We start from the raw sequence: 17,635 nt of genomic DNA on the forward strand, positions 1-17,635 counted from the left end.
TGCCTTTCTTGCAGTTGTGACTTAACATTTTGCAAATGTAAGTATATTTATTGCAACCAAAACTTAATTTCCCGCAATTTTATTTCTCATAAATACAGCTTTGTTACAATATCTCACATTTACAATATTATTTTTCATATTAAAAAATAATATTCTATTGTTTGACAGTTGTGACTATCTTGAAAATGGGACTTAACATCTTGCAACTGCAAGTTTTTCATGATTATTGTTTCTAACAAATGCGAATAGGAATAATTGAACCCAAAAATGAAAATGTCATAATTTTCTCACCCTCATGTCGTTCCAAATCTGTGCAAGTTTCTTATGTTGAATACAAAATAATATATTTTGTGTTCAACAAAAGAAAGAAACTCACTCAGGTAAGTAATTTTGAAAGTTCAAAATAAGAATGGTGATGAATCAAACTCTTGTTGGTCTCCACTGACTTCCATAGTAGGGTGAGAAACTATGAAAGTCAGTGGGGACTATTTGATTATTAAATTTTGAAAACATTTTCATTTTTGGGTGAACTATCCCTTTAATTTCTCATACTTGCAATTTTATATCTCATAATTGCATATTTTTTCATAATTGAGGCTTCGCATTTCTATAATGTGACATTATGGATTCTAATTGTGTCTTGATATCTCACAGTGTGGATATTTATTTTTTTAAAACCTAAACTTACACTATAGTTTTACACTGCGGTTTGCATCTAAAACTGTCTGCCTAGTGAATGCATGTTTTTTTGTTTGTGCTGTTAAACTATATGTGTATGTGTTCAGGGTTAATCAGTTTACTGTAGAAACCCGTGTTCACTAACATACACCTGACACTTCAATATGCCAACCCATCTGCTACCATAAATAATAACGAACACCATCTTAGACCTCTAGATAACAGTGAAGCGAACAGAAAAGAGTAGCTTATGTTAGTATGTATGTATGTAAGTATGTTAATAGAAGTTGAGATATTAGTTCATTAAAATAAATAAAAACTGCTAATGCAAGTTTCCATATTTTTGAACTTCAAACATATGAATAAACATCAGCAATATAAACTTGCCATCAAAATTGTATTTATTTGGTTTTATAGATGGTATGCTATACATTGTATTTTTGAGGAAACTGCACCAGTATTTAATTAAAAATGAATTGGAAAAGGAAAAGGGTTGTAAAACAACAAGTTATCACCACTGGAAGTGGCAAAAAAAAAACAGTCATACTGAAAGTGAAACAGCAGCTACTCTTTTCAAAAAGCCTGTCTTTCATTCTTCGTTCAGTTCTATTTCCCTTGCCTTGTGCATTTGAAGAACATTTACACAGTAAGTTTTGTCTGCTGTTTTGGTCTGGATCCAACTTGAATATTTATTAGCATGGAATATCTATAAGCGACAGTTTTGTAAACCTAATATAAAAATACCGCTTAGAATAAAAGACAGTTGTACATTAATCGGAAGTGAAACATTATTTCTCTCTGATGCTTACTTGTTGTAAACAGTGGCTCTTAACATATTTGGTATACAGTGCTGGCCAAAAGTTTAGGCAGTGACAAATTTTGTGTTTTGCTAAATTTTCAGCTTAAGCGGTTGTGGTGTTCATTCACATTGTTTCTAGATTATTGTGTAGAGTGATCAGATGCATTTTAAATAATTGCTAAAAGCTTCATTGGCCAAAAAATTTACTTTCCTCAAAAAAAAAAAAAAAAGACAAAATGACCAGCAAACATTAATTGACTAATCATATCAGCAGCACATGTGAAAGTGTGAATGAGTACTAGTCAGGTGAAATCACTAGCATACTAATTAGATTGTAAGAGCAGACTGTTTGCTGTTAAAGAAGGGAGGAAGTGCTTTCAGTCATTGTGTTCTTGTTAGCAATGGTTACAGCCGAAAAAACACATGTAGCGGTTATCGATTTGCATCAAAATGGCCTCACATGCAAGGAAACTGCTGCAAAGAATATTGAACCTGAAAGACCCATTTACCAGATCATCAAGAACTTCAAGGAAAGAGGTTTGACTGCAGTGAAGTCTTCAGCATGTCCCAGAGTGTCCAGCAAGTGCCAGGACCTTCTCCTCCTGAGAAGTCAGCTACAGAATCCTGTCACCACCAGAGCAGAGCTTGCTCAGGAACCAGCAGCAGGTCGGTGTGAGAGCATCTGTGTGCACGGTGAGGCCAAGGCTTTTGGACAACAGCCTGGTGTCAAGAAAGGCAGCAAAGAAGCCACTTCTCTCCAAGAAAAATGTCAAAGACCGACTGAATTCCTGCCAGAAGTACTGCAGAAAAAGGCTCACTTCTGACTGTTTGGGACATCTGGAAAATTTATTCTTTTGAAGAAAAAAGTGAACTCTACCATGAGTCCTGTGTTGTACCAATAGTGAAGCATCCTGAGACCATTAATGTGTGGGGTTGCTTCTCAACCAAGGGAGTGGGCGTTCTCATAATTCTGCCCAAAAACACTGCCATGAATAAAGAATAGTATCAAAACGTCCAGCAAGTGCGACTTCTTTCAATGACCCATAAGCAGTTTGGTGATCTGTGCATTTTCCAGCATGGAGCACCACATTACAAAGCAAGAGTGAAGGAGTGGCTCATTACATTGAAACCTTGTATCCCTGGCCAGGCTACTACACCGATCTCAATCCCATCGAGACTGTGGTCAGTCCTCAAAAGGGCAGAAGCCCAAAAACTGTGATCAACATCTGAAAACTAATAATGCAAAAATGGATCGCCATCAGTCAGGATTTGGCCCAGAAGCTAATATCCACCATGCCAGAGCGGACTGCAGAGATTAATAAGAACAAGGGTATCAGTATATCATAGAAATGTGGAAAAATAAGAAAAAAAATACTGAAGCAGCAAATTTTGCAAAACACAAAATTAATGTCACTGCCAAAACTTTTGGCTCTAATTCTCATACACAGAACTATTCACGTATAAAACCTGTCCGTGCACATGAGTAGTCATGAGAACAAACTTTAATGCTAAAATACATCAAGTTGGATTAACTCCAGCACAGTTGCTGTTTGCAGTCAGCAGAAAAAGTTGCATAGTCCGTATGGTGTCTGAAGATTATAATCTAAGAATTCAAGAACCAGTCATTACTGTTCGTCTTCACGAAGATTTTCTTCAACATGTTTAATATTTGTGACTGACATCAGTGACTGTATGCTGCTATGCAATGAAGATGCATCACTGTCAAACATCCTTCAGCATTAATTTTGTATTTTTTTTTCTTTTTCTTTTTTCCTGATTACAAGAAAAATCACGATTGTGGTTTTTGTGAATTTATTTCTTGTCTTTTTTTTTTATTCATAAGTTAACACTGCAAATCAAATGGTTTAGTTTTTTTATATACTTTTTCAAAGTATAGACTAGCCAATAAATTGTATCCATGATCTTTCATTTTGAAGTTAAGCATGAATTCTTTTATTTTGTTCTGCAGACTTCTAAAAGTCTATAGGCCTGTCTATAGACTACAGGCTAATTCCATTTTTGTTAACCTTTAACTTCTTAAAATTTGTTATCAAGAATTTTAAATCAACGTAAAAACAAATAGGCTATTATAGATTAAATTAAAGATTTTTCAACACATTGAGAAGAAACCATTAAATGAGCCGGAGAGCATCAGTGCAGTGGTGCAAAAAGTGGAGACAGAACCACACAGGTCTTACCTGGAGCTTACTGTATATATAATTGAGTATAACCTGTAGGCTTTGTGTTGTTTCGCTGCGTTTAAGTTATTCTATAATTTATTTTTATGTGATACTGTATAGTAGTCTAGCTATTTAAATAATATGTAGCCTATTAATGTATTTTTAAATAAGGTATTTCTGTTAGACTTACTTTTTAATTAGCATTGTTCCCGGTTTCATTTTATTAATTAGATGCTTCAACACGGGAAGCGTTATTCAGTAAAATAGAAAATATTTTGTCCAAATTCCATAACGAAAGGCAGTATCAGAACTGGAGCACGAATCACGGATCACTTTTCAAAGAACGAAATATCAAAGTAATTTCAGCAGCTGTGTGTAGTTCTGTATATTTTTGCGACTTTGGTGCCCAATACAGTTAAGTGATTGGAAGTCACTGTCATAACTACAGTGTATAGCTTTACACGTGCATTTGTTTCTGCTGTAAAGCAATCTGCCCTTTTTGCATTTCATATTCACTCACCAATTTATTTATTTTTTCATAGGCCTAACACAGAGCAGACATTTGAAAATATAAAAACTAAACATGTAAAAAGTCTGTTCAAACTTGTGAGACTTATCAAAACATATTCAGTTTGAGATGTTTAGATAGGAAACAACAGGGAGGCATAGGAAATTCAAGGATTTAAATTTGGGTGACCTGCCCACTGCTTGACTAGGCTGTAGCTTAAACAGGGTTTCCGCCGGGGCCATAAAAAGTCATAAATTTAACAATAAGAATTTAAGGCCATAAAAAGTCATAAGAACGTCCGGATTTTCCATACAAGGTCATAAAAAACATTTAGCCACGTCTTAAATTGATATGCTAGTCCATTAATTTGTTCTTCCATCAAAATGTGCTCGCAGCGGCAATGGCATTCATTTGTTTCGCCTGTTGTAGTTCTGTATGAGGAATCTGGGTGGTATCACACTGGGATCACAGCGTTCCAGAACTACAAGGTCCATGCGGCAGCATACAGACTTGTCAGAAGGACTTTCACAGAAACCCGCGCGAACTCCGGAGTCCGAACATACTGTATCATACTGAGTCACTGCTTAGCGTAATTGAAATCATCCTGGCTATCACAATGGGAAAATGTACCTTTAACGATCTATGGCTTGAAGACGGTGCGTTTAGTAGCTGGCTCAAGCCCGTCGCTAAAAATCGGTATCAAGCATCCAAACACAAGACGCGAAAAAAGCTGAACTGAGTAGCTGGTTACTCGCGTGATGTGTTCAGTGCGGAGAGAGAGTCCGCGTCTCACGGACAGTCCCTCATGCACATGAACCATAGACTGTATAAAAATAGACATGAACGAACAAATACTAATCGCAGTTTTGAACAAACAAAAGAATGTGAAAGATCCCAATTCAGTACCACGGTGTTCATGTGTTTAGGGCTCACGCTGAGAAAGGCGTCTCAAAAAGCTTGTACACCGAATTTGCTTCTTTTTGCTCTTGTGTCGACAAATACATACAAAATATGTCAAAATACCTGCCTTGGAAAGTATGCTCGAAAAAACTTTTTTTTTCAGTTATCTGTCAGTTATTTCTTAAGTGAAAGTAAACAGTTGAGGGAAAAGATGCGTTCATCTTTTAAAGTGACCGAGCCTAATTTAGCTACTAGCTGCTGTAATGTTGATCCAAGAAAATGAAAGAAAAATCACTCACTGCTGTTGACTGCATTACTTTGTAGTTTTAACAATAATTTCATGCACAGTCAAACCAAAAATTATCCAGACTCCAGATATAATTTTTGATATATTTTACTACAGGACACTAATACATTTATGTAAGCATAGGCGCCGATTTATGTTTTTCTCCGTGGGTGCTCAAGGGCGCACGCCATTTAATAAATAAAAAAAATAGACTAGGCTATTCAAAAAATATTGCATTTCAGAACCTTAGGCTAATGGACAGCGGCCGATACAAACAAACACAACAGCGTCACTTCTCAAAAATACAAACAGGATTGGAGATGAAAAGTTTAACTGACACGTAACCGCTAATACGTTCAGCTTCTTGGGAAATTAATGTTTTGTAAATATTGATTAAAAAACTATTGCGAAAGGACAGCGTTTCCATTAACCGATTGTTGCGACTAAAATAATGAGTTTCTGGGAATGTCTACCTCATTTATGTTTCGAGGTTTCTTTTGATAGTGGCATGGCTTTTCTTTGAGGTTTCGAATCCATTATTCATATAGGCTAAAAAAATATTTTTTTATTTTATGTATTTAACAAAGAACTCGTATTCTGTCCAAAAGTAGGCTACTTTTGTGTCCATTAGTTTTTCCTCTTTTAAACCGTATATAGGCAGAAAAATGTTCCCATTTAAACCCTGTTACGAACTTTAAGGAGTCTAGGGAATGTACCGTAACATTAAATGTAAATTTTACATTTTAACGTACTGCTGGGTATGAAATGAGGTGGAAGAACATGACAGACAAAACTTTGAAAGAGAAAAAATACTGGACGTTTATTCACAAAAAGCCAAAGCCACTAGATCCAGTAAAATAACAATAATAATGTGCGCTATGTACAAGGTGAAAATGTAAACAAACAAACAATAAAATGGGAAAAGAACGAAAGCGGCGCCAAAGGAAAGAACAAAATATAAGAAAACAATCCTTAATCTAAACCTAATCTAACCAAAGCAAAATGTAGAAAATAAACCGAAATCTTCAGTGCATCCGGCACCTTAACTAAACTGTCTAACAAAAACAGAAATACAATGTGTGGCGCTCACTTCTTATCTAGTGTGTCTATACAATATGTGCAGTGTATATCGCGATATACTGACCTGCGTTCTCTTCCCTATGTACTACCAGCTGTTACTCAAGGTCTCATAGCGAACGAATAACTCTTAGTCTGATTAATGATTAGTGATTACGGAAAGCAGTAAATGATTACATACTCGCACGACACTGTATAGTGGGGGATGGGACGTTTTCAGAAACGCTGTGATTGATGGATAGGATATGGAACATGCATGCGACTGGTTATGTCACTGTCACTGACAACAACATAACCAATCACAGTGTGGCAGACGCTTCATAGCGCCAACTGCAATGTTTAATTTTAAATAAATGTAGCCTTCTGGCACTGGGCACACGTGGGTGCTCATTTTCCGTGGGTGCTCGGTATTTTCCGTGGGTGCTCGAGCCCCGGAGCACCCACGGTATCGGCGCCTATGTATGTAAGTGAGTATAAGCAAACTGTGACATATTATACCCAAATAATCTTCATACAGTGAGCTACTAGTGAAATAGATAGATATAAATGTTTTATCTATCTATCTATAAATAAAATTGGGAACAAAAATCATTCATGCACCTTATAAAGCACCATGCATTGCTTATGTGTTTTTTTTTTTTCTGAATTGCTAATGCAACCTTTTCACACCACAGTCTGAACAAAATGAAGCATTGCTTGGTAATTGGTCAACAAAGTATTGATAGTTGTGTAAATATTGTCATAATAACAGTTGTCTGTAGTTTTGGTTGATTGTAATCCATTACGTACATTAGTTATGACATTATCAAGACGAATTTGTTCTGACAGAGATAAACTCTAAATTCTTGTCATATTTTATAACCATTTTAGAAGCAATAGCAAATAAACTGTAAAAATGTAAGAAATTTTCAAAGTGTCTGAATAAATTTTGGATTGATTGTATATTTAATTTTTACATTGAAGACTATCCAGTGCTATTTTACATTTAATTATTCGGTTTCTGTACCTGGACACCTATAAACTTGAAAAAAACTTAAACATTGTGTAAATAGCAAAAATAAATAAAAATGAACGAACATACAAATTAAACCATTTCAAACAGGGCCCACTGGTACAACCTTCAGCGGAGTCCCGCAAACCCCAGCTACGGCCCTGCCTGTGGGTGTTGAATACTGTGACCAAACACCAATAACGCTTGTTATTTTGGAAAGTAATGCCATAAAATAATTATTTTTCAATGTTACTTTACAATGTTACAATTGTTAAGTGTTCCTTTGTTCTTGATACTCAAGAAAAAGAAGGTGAAGGCTTCAGTTTCTTAATCTTAAGAAATAATTGAATAACTCTTTAAATAATAAAACGTGTTACTTTCATAATAAAACTTGTTACTTTCAATGAAAGTCAATAATAAAAAAAGACTTTTAAAAGGAATTTTAATGACTGAATTTATAGTCATAAAAAGGTCTTAAAAAGTCTTACATTTGACTGATTAAACCCTGGAGAAACCCTGTTAAATATTGTAATTAAATTATGATTTACGATACAGAGTCACATGGAAGCAGCACATCTTTTGTCTGTATTATTTGACATACTTTATTCACAGCGGTGGAGGATGTGGGGAAATCTCTCTGCACTCTGGTAGTCGCAGCTAACCACAGCTCAGATATAAACTAAATGTAAACTTTCATCTTTCAGGACTTATTGCATGAAAGCATTTTGCAAATGTGCCAAACGCAGCAGTCTGTTGCAGTGGGCGTGGCGTCAGGCCTCGGAGAAGCTTTTATTAACATAAAAAACAAGCAATAGAGGGAATAAGTTGCCTAAGGGGAAAAGCCTCCAAAACAGGGAATCTGGTGTCTTCGTCGTGCTGCGGGGTTCGTGTAGGTCGGGCAGTGTTCATGGAGGAAGGGTAAGGGGCGGAGTCCGTCGGCCGCACGCGCTCCCCTCTTCGGTCCGGGACGCGAGAGGCGGCGGCGCTTACAGGGGATGGACGGCCCGGCATCCTGTCCCGTCGGCCGTGTAAACCGGTGCGGTTCTCGTCCGGGTCGCGGGTCCGGCAGCTGACGTCTCTGGTGGCGCGGGAATCCCTCAACGCACCCTTCCTGGACCCACAAGGACACCAGTGTGCATGGACGGGGAAGGGACCGGTCTCTCGAGGAGTGGCGAGTTGGGCTTAAACAACGGCGGTGATGAGACTCCATTTCCTTCAGGTGTGCCCCATCACACGCCGCCAGCCCTGGCTCATCCAGCGCCCCTCCTCTCTCACGCACCATTCCTGTCGGGAGCCTGGTGATGAGCGGCTCATTAGGACCAAGTAGGGGTAACAGCAGCCTGGAGCAATGGGCGTGCCAAAAGGTGGGCGTGCCGAAAGGTTTCTCATTGGTGGAAAGAAAGGTTGGGGGCGTGGCAAAAGGTTTAGCGAAAACTGGCTGTTCCGCCTAAAGGCGAGCCATACTCTTAATCGCTATTGGCCTATAGACAGGGGCGTAGCCTAGTTTATGGGGGGGATGGGGGGGAGGTAACCCCCCCAATATTCAAATCCATCAGTTACAACCCCCCCCCCCCCCCCCATTATTTCAACATGAAAATCACAGTAGATCAAATGAAAAATATAATATGAAAAAATAGAATTCATTTATTTTGTAAACATAATTTTGTTCCTAATCAAATATGAGTATGTCATAATAAATCAGACAAAAAATACTCCCCCTCCATTGAACCGATTGGTAACGCCCAACCAATGAGTCGCACTTTCACCAAAACAAGCAAGTGGTGTTTGAATGGGAGACCCCGTCAAAAATGAAGAGAAGCGCTGCACAGCGGACTATATTTAACTGCTGGTCAGAGAGGGATGCAAAAAAATAAAGCATGTACTGAGAATGAGGTATGATAATATTGTGTAATAGTTAGTACACACCACATATATTTTAGCTAGCTAATCCATTGCAATGTATTTAGCTATAACTATCAGTATAACAAGTTACCAAAGCAGCTGTCTGTTTTGCGAATATATTTTTCAATAGTGTCTGTAATTATCAACGACAAAAGTATTCACATCGGTGTTTGTTTTCTTACTAAATTAATCTGACTTTTGAACGAATTGGATGAATTAACGATTTAAGTGGCTAACTCATTAAAACAGTGAAACACTGCCGCCTACTGGCGGTTTCAATACTTAATTTCTTTCTTTTGATAATCTCTACTATGTTAGAATTTTATGAATGATGATTACACACAAATTTCATAACGTTATGAGGTGTATAATCTCTTAACATGTTTTTATAACAGATTCGAGGTAAATATAGCTGCAGGGTAGAAAAGTCAGCAGAGGGAGAGGAGGAGCAGGTGATCAGGTAAAGAAGATGCCATTCAATCAATAAAATAAAATAGGAAACAGTATAGAAAAACAGCAGTTTTGTAAAGTTAGGCTATACATTAATGCCTTTAATGTTTTAAAGATGTGTTTCCCTTTAGAAAAAAAATTAAAATGCATTAAGGTGGAATGTAAAAATCTTAAAATAAATGTCTAAATGTTGTCTCTTTCATATTTCTATATGTTGAATTTGTAATCAGTTAAAGCATGTTGCCAGATAGATAGATAGATAGATAGATAGGAAGAAATAAATTATCCAATAACAATACACATAAAAAATTTTTTTTTGAAAAAAATAACGGGCAGCATACAACGTTCAACCCCCCCAATGTTCAAACCAAATCTACGCCCTTGCCTATAGATTAATAGAAAGCGATAAATTAAACACATAATCCTATAAAAACCAATTGAAATTCATCCAATGTAAAAACTGCGTTAATGATGTAAAGAATATTATTTTAAATTACTTTCGAAAGTACCTTCAAAACGGCTTACTGACGTAATCACCACCGCACGTTTAGGTCTTAAGTTTATCAATAATCAATAACAGATTACAATTATTTTTGAGAATACAAACGTCTCTTAACACGGTTAGTCACACTTGCTGTTCTTAAGTTAAAGTCATTTAAAGTCAGCTGTATTTGTTAACATTAGTGAACTAACAAGAACAAACAATGTACATTAACTAACCAAGTTTAATATTTAATAAATACTGTATCAAATGTATTGCTCCTAGTTAATGTTAGTTAATACATCAGTCAACAAATGAAACTTTATTGTAAAGTGTTACACTAGAAAACTAGGTTTTGCCTTATAGAGAAAAATAAATATGACAAAACCATTAAATTATCAAATTTAAAAATTAGCCAGAAGAGTTAAGTAACCTTGTTTTAAGTTCCATTATATTATAATACAACTGTACTACCGACTCTTCACTGAGTACCAAAAGTACATATGCTTCCTGTGCATGGTTTCTAAAAGAATGGAATCAGAAAAAAGTTGACGGCACCCATCTATACCACAGGACAGGTTATACTAATATTTACATTTATTCATTTAGCAGACGCTTTTATTCAAATCGACTTACAAATGAGGACAAAGTGGAAGCAATCAAAAACAAAAAGAGCAATGATATACAGTATAAGAGCTATAACAAGTCTCAGTTAGCTTAACACAGGACACGTAGCAAGGGCTTTTAAATAATATAACAAATAAAAAGAAAACAGATAGAATAGAAAAAGAATAGAGCAAGCTATTTGGTTAATGTGCATGTACCACTCCAAAATGTTGGGTTGACTTCAAAAGAGTAAATGTCCTTCGAGTGCACTTTGTGCAATGGTACAGTCAAGGCATGAGGATCTAATACAAGAGGAAAGTCATTCAGAGTAAAGTTACTGACAGTGCTTGTCTCCATCTTCTAATGTTGACAATGTGCATCTGAAGGAAAGTCAGTGTCTTTCTCAGGTGTGGTGGATATGCAATGTTGAAAGCAGAATACACACAGAAGGCTGTTATGAAGGCTTCATCAAGGCTGGTGCACTGGCACACATCTGTTCCATCTTCTGTCCCCAGACTGAGCCCTCCTCCTATGATTGACATTTTACAGTCAGTATCCATCAGGTGTATGGTAGGAAAGGTGTAGCCGGGTCCCCCTTTCATAAAATAAATAAATAAAAAGAATAACAACAACAATAATAATAATAATAATAACGAGAGTCAGATTCTGTTCCATCCGCTTTGGCTCAGACAGTGTAGCTACATACACTGCAGAACTGCAGAAACAATCAGAAGCTAATGTATAAGGTTCACAATACGATGCATTTCATGTTCTTGTATAGACTGATAAATCTTACATTGTTTTCTAAAACTATTGCTTTACATTTTTAACAGATGGGCTAAAAAGGTACAGAAGAATAAAATATTACCTGAAAAGATTTGAAACAAGATATTTTACAGTTGATGAGTTTTTTTTAATATACTCACTCCAGCAGGTGTCCTGAAGTATGTGTATTTTTGAGTACATCCTCCACAGACATTCCTTCCGTGCTTTCTCAGCGTCTCCAGGAGCATGTTCCTGTCGTGTGGTCTTTGACCGTCGAGGGGTCTGGATGTGTTTTCTGATACTCACTTTGTAGCACATTCACATGATTCTCAACAGACACTGAATCCTCCCCAACACAAGCTTCCTTCATCAGAACAACAGAAACAGATCATGCTTAGACCGTGACAGATATGAAAAACATCTAAATACTTACTGAACAAGGTGTTTTAGATATAAAAAATAATAAAAACATTGAACTGCATAAACATTAAGATGATGGTCAGGCAGTGAAGAAGTGGAGTACATACAAAAAGGATTTACAACCCGAATTCCGGAAAAGTTGGGACGTTTTTTAAATTTGAATAAAATGAAAACTAAAAGACTTTCAAATCACATGAGCCAATATTTTATTCACAATAGAACATAGATAACATAGCAAATGTTTAAACTGAGAAAGTTTACAATTTTATGCACAAAATGAGCTCATTTCAATTTTGATTTCTGCTACAGGTCTCAAAATAGTTGGGACGGGGCATGTTTACCATGGTGTAGCATCTCCTTTTCTTTTCAAAACAGTTTGAAGACGTCTGGGCATTGAGGCTATGAGTTGCTGGAGTTTTGCTGTTGGAATTTGGTCCCATTCTTGCCTTATATAGATTTCCAGCTGCTGAAGAGTTCGTGGTCGTCTTTGACGTATTTTTCGTTTAATGATGCGCCAAATGTTCTCTATAGGTGAAAGATCTGGACTGCAGGCAGGCCAGGTTAGCACCCGGACTCTTCTACGACGAAGCCATGCTGTTGTTATAGCTGCAGTATGTGGTTTTGCATTGTCCTGCTGAAATAAACAAGGCTTTCCCTGAAATAGACGTTGTTTGGAGGGAAGCATATGTTGCTCTAAAACCTTTATATACCTTTCAGCATTCACAGAGCCTTCCAAAACATGCAAGCTGCCCATACCGTATGCACTTATGCACCCCCATACCATCAGAGATGCTGGCTTTTGAACTGAACGCTGATAACATGCTGGAAGTTCTCCCTCCTCTTTAGCCCGGAGGACACGGCGTCCGTGATTTCCAACAAGAATGTCAAATTTGGACTCGTCTGACCATAAAACACTATTCCACTTTGAAATAGTCAATTTTAAATGAGCCTTGGCCCACAGGACACGACGGCGCTTCTGGACCATGTTCACATATGGCTTCCTTTTTGCATGATAGAGCTTTAGTTGGCATCTGCTGATGGCACGGCGGATTGTGTTTACCGACAGTGGTCTTTTGGTCTTTCAATCTTTTGATGATGTTATGCACTGTAGATGATGAGATTTGCAAAGCCTTTGCAATTTGACGTTGAGAAACATTGTTTTTAAAGTTTTCCAAAATTTTTTTACGCAGTCTTTCACAGATTGGAGAGCCTCTGCCCATCTTTACTTCTGAGAGACTCTGCTTCTCTAAGACAAAGCTTTTATAGCTAATCATGTTACAGACCTGATATCAATTAACTTAATTAATCACTAGATGTTCTCCCAGCTGAATCTTTTCAAAACTGCTTGCTTTTTTAGCCATTTGTTGCCCCCGTGCCAACTTTTTTGAGACCTGTAGCAGGCATTAAATTTTAAATGAGCTAATTAAGTGGATAAAAGTGTAAAATTTCTCAGTTTAAACATTTGCTACGTTATCTATGTTCTATTGTGAATAAAATATTTGCTCATGTGATTTGAAATTCCTTTAGTTTTCATTTTATTAAAATTTAAAAAACGTCCCAACTTTTCCGGAATTCGGGTTGTAAATATCTGTTGTACAGAATCTTCCTTACATTAACCTGCACTAAGTGAAAATGTAAAATTGATTAACAGTGCAAAAATAAATTATGCATATGGCAGCGTGCTTACATATTCTACAATAACCTGCCAGTGGAGCACGTTCTGCTTTACATTCCAGGTTTAGGGATGTGTCAGATGTGCTCAAAACACAAACTTGACTGATTGTCATTTTCCAGCAAATAAAGATTACAACATCTTGTTACTACAATATTGTGTGTGATTATGTTGATAGAGATAAATCAATGGTTTAAAAACAATTTAACTTACACAGTCATTTCTTTCTATATTTCTCTTGAAAGGGTTCTTCACAACCAGTGTGTTGGCAGCTTGAATATACTCTGCATTAGTTGGACACCTGGCAGAAAGGTAGAAAACAAACTCTAAATTAGTTTTTTTATTTTGTCTAATCGTCTTCAGGTTGTGAATTGATCATAGTACAGTTGTAATAGCAGAGGTGGTAATAATTATTATACTTACAGGATGTATTCTGTACTCTATTGTACAAAAAGGACGCAGATATAAACTATCATCTCTGAAGAATTCGCCGTCGATGCGGTCATCGTTTTCAGAGGCGTCGTGCCCATTCGAAGTGAGGGGGCACGTGCCCCCTCAGATTTCTGAGCCAAGTGGATTTTAAATGCAGCTTCCAAACGAAAAAAAAAAATTGCAGAATAATAATTTTTATATATTTGATACAATCACAGCGGTGTGATTAGATCGTTCACTGCACAGCATCAGCTGCTAAATTCAAATCTGCGTTCGCTGGCTAGCGCTGAGCCAGAGACAGACGAGTTCGTACAACGCTTCATGATAACCAATCAGAAACTATTCTGTTGCGCTTATGGATGCAATGGCCAATGAGAAACGTCCAGAAGAGTCATCACTGAAACGCAGCGTTTTGTTCACTTGCTCGCTGACTGAATTATTTAGCGAATTCTCTCATCAGAAACAGCAAAAAGTGCAGATGTGCGTACGAATGTAAGTAAGATATTCGTTTCATAATGTAAAGTGCTTCAGTGATTTTAATGGGAGTTTTTGAGAGTGCCTGAACTCTGGCTAGACTGAATGAAAATGTTTTTTGATAATGTAAATGTTCTTTACTCTCTGTAAAATGAAAGTGTTAAAATAAGTATCTTACAATATTGTTATTAAAATTTACATTAAATGCAAATTCAGTCGTATTAAAAATATTTTATGGCATGATATGGCACTTAAGTAAAAAGTCAGGTTTTTATGTGTAGTTAATAGATTACACTACATTTCTATATATTGATCAAATAGCAATCTATAAAGGTGCAAAACGCGTTTACTTACACATATTTGAGAAACTAGATTTTTCCTGATATATTAAGCATGTTTGGAATTGTTTTGAATAAAAAGGAAAAAAAAAAAAAAAAAAATAAGCCTATATTAGTTATACAGTGCTTTCGTAGAATGACTTATACCCCCGACCCCCCCCCCCAAAAAAAAATGTGCCCCCTCAAAAATCATGAATGCATGACGCCCCTGATCGTTTTGTCTCACTGCACATATGTCTGTCAACAACAATAAACTAATTACTAAAGCTGCAAGATATAACGCAAAGGAAATGTATGATCGTATTGTAACAAACTTATCTTAATATACATATTTGTGGTATATAAAGTATAGATAAACGTATAAACGATGAATAATTACCTCGCGTCTTATCGCCGCCACCTTGTCTAAGGAAATTACTTATATTTACAGCTGATTGGCCAGCACAGTAAAACTCCTTTCACCAATGAGAAACCTTTTGGCACGCCCCTACCTTTCGGCACGCATTGCTCCAGGCTGCAGCTACCCCTGTCTCTTTAGGACAGGGTGCCGGAGACAATCAGGGAGGAGGCAGCTGACTCGTCACAATATATATATATATATTTATGTCAGGGAGGAGGCACTGATGTTTTTAAAATTTAAAAACATTAAATTATATATATAAAATATATATATAATTTAATGTTTTATTTCGTTCTTACCCCGAGAAGTGTAACAAAAAAATAAAGCCTATACCGTTTTTACTTAAAACCAATTCATTTTTAATCCCTGATTTTAGATTAAACAAGTAATATTGTTGCTTGACTAAATGTATAAAATAAAAAAAAGCGCTAGAAATGTTGAGAAGACATAAAATCTACTCAAGCAATATTTCCAAAAAGAAAGAAGTACTGGACTTAAAATGATAGTTTTAGAGGTAAAAAGTATATAATATACTGTTCAGTTTCTTACACAGGCCAATCGTTTTGTGTCTTTACATATCAATGTATCGTTGTCATGAGCAGCAGGGTTTAATTTGGTTTAGTTCGTGTATGTTTTTTTTAAGGTTTAATGTATGTTTTAGCAGTGATTCCCATTCACCCTCATTATAAGACTGACAGACTGCACTGGTTTGTGTTAAAAATCTTAGTTTGTGTTCTACTGAAGAAACAAAGCTACCTAAATCTTGGATGCCCTGGGGGTCAATGGGAAGTCAGTGTGCTATCACTGCAGTCATTTTGGGTGAACGATCCCTTTAATGCAGCTATATATATATATATATATATATATATATATATATATATATATATATATATATATATATATATATATATATATATATATATATATATATATATGTGTGTGTGTTTTGGGATGTTACAGTACAGTATGTATATTACAACACACAATGTGTTAGGAAAATACAAAGAATATGGCCAAGACTAGAAGGAAGCCACAGAACAGACTAGTTTATAGGTAATGACCAATTCTTTTGATGCATTGTCTTAATTTAATGTGGACATAGTTTTAAAATCACAAAGAAACATTTATACATGCTTGATGAATTAGCAAAAACTATTGCAATGTTAATTTTTTCTGAAAATACTATCAGTATTAAGATTATAGCCTATCTTAAATATCTTTAAACTCTTTCAGCTGTAATCAATTATTTCTGCTTATCAGTGACCATGGCTACTAGCACATTTTCTGATTAAGAACCATATTCTGGATTTTTTTATTTAAATATCATTGTACATATTACTTCTTGAAATCCAGTCTTTAGGAATCCAACTTTAGGAATACAAAAGGAATTTACAGATATGGGGTTCGATCTCAACAAGTACACATCCGCAACAATTGATTTTTTATTTTTTTATTTTTTTGTTATTAACTTTTTGATTTTCCTTTCAGTGTAACATGTCTTCAGTGAAGATTATGCTTGTGGTTTCTCTGTTCATCCCTGCTGTGAGGTCCGGTAAAGGTACATGCTTTAATACACAGATTGATAGCATTTGCTCTTTTTCAGTGTTAAAATGAATTTATAGGGTTTAAGGGAAGTACCCACATTACTAGAGATTATCAGCTAAAAGTACTTTATGTTCCATGGTCAGTACATTAAGTCCAATAAACTGTAAATGATTTCCTGTGTTTAATCAACAGCATGCCACAGTTTCTGTCAACAGAACTTTACTTGTATAAAGGCATGACCATTCCTTTAATTACAAATATGTAAACTGCATGAAATTTGTTCTTCTTCCTCTGATGTACCACAATCCAAATTTTATGTGTGTAATTCTGTGTTCATCAGATTTGTTTAAATTGGAATGCCTGCCTGCAGTTGGAATTCTTGCTCAGACCACAATAATCAGATGCTATTTCAAAGACATGCTAGATATTGAAATAGTTGCAGTTTATTTGACAAAAGTTGGACAGGACGAGCCATTATTTGCTCAAGAAGAATCAAAAAGATCAGGAGATCAACGCTTTAGTCTCGAAAACTCAGCAATGGGTCCATCTCTGCAAATCTCTGACACAATGTTTACTGATGAGGGTGAATATCTGTACCATGTTGTAACCGACAGTGGATATAAAGATGTACAACTTAGCATCAGTGTCACAGGTGAGTTAAAAAAATTTTAGACTCATGTCTAAAAATACATAGAAACACATTGTCCTCCTTGTCTTGGTGCTTATCATCG

General features: G+C 36.1%; 1 long non-coding RNA gene across 1 annotated transcript; it reads left to right on the plus strand.

The window, feature by feature from the left end:
* Positions 1-1,245: 1,245 nt before the first annotated feature.
* Positions 1,246-17,528, plus strand: LOC132113223 (uncharacterized). The gene is made up of 3 exons (XR_009425120.1): positions 1,246-1,324; positions 16,848-16,917; positions 17,245-17,528. It is a non-coding gene; the product is annotated as an uncharacterized LOC132113223 (long non-coding RNA).
* The last annotated feature ends 107 nt before the right edge of the window (positions 17,529-17,635 follow it).

Source organism: Carassius carassius, chromosome 32, assembly GCF_963082965.1.
Source record: "Carassius carassius chromosome 32, fCarCar2.1, whole genome shotgun sequence".
NCBI lineage: Eukaryota > Metazoa > Chordata > Actinopteri > Cypriniformes > Cyprinidae > Carassius > Carassius carassius.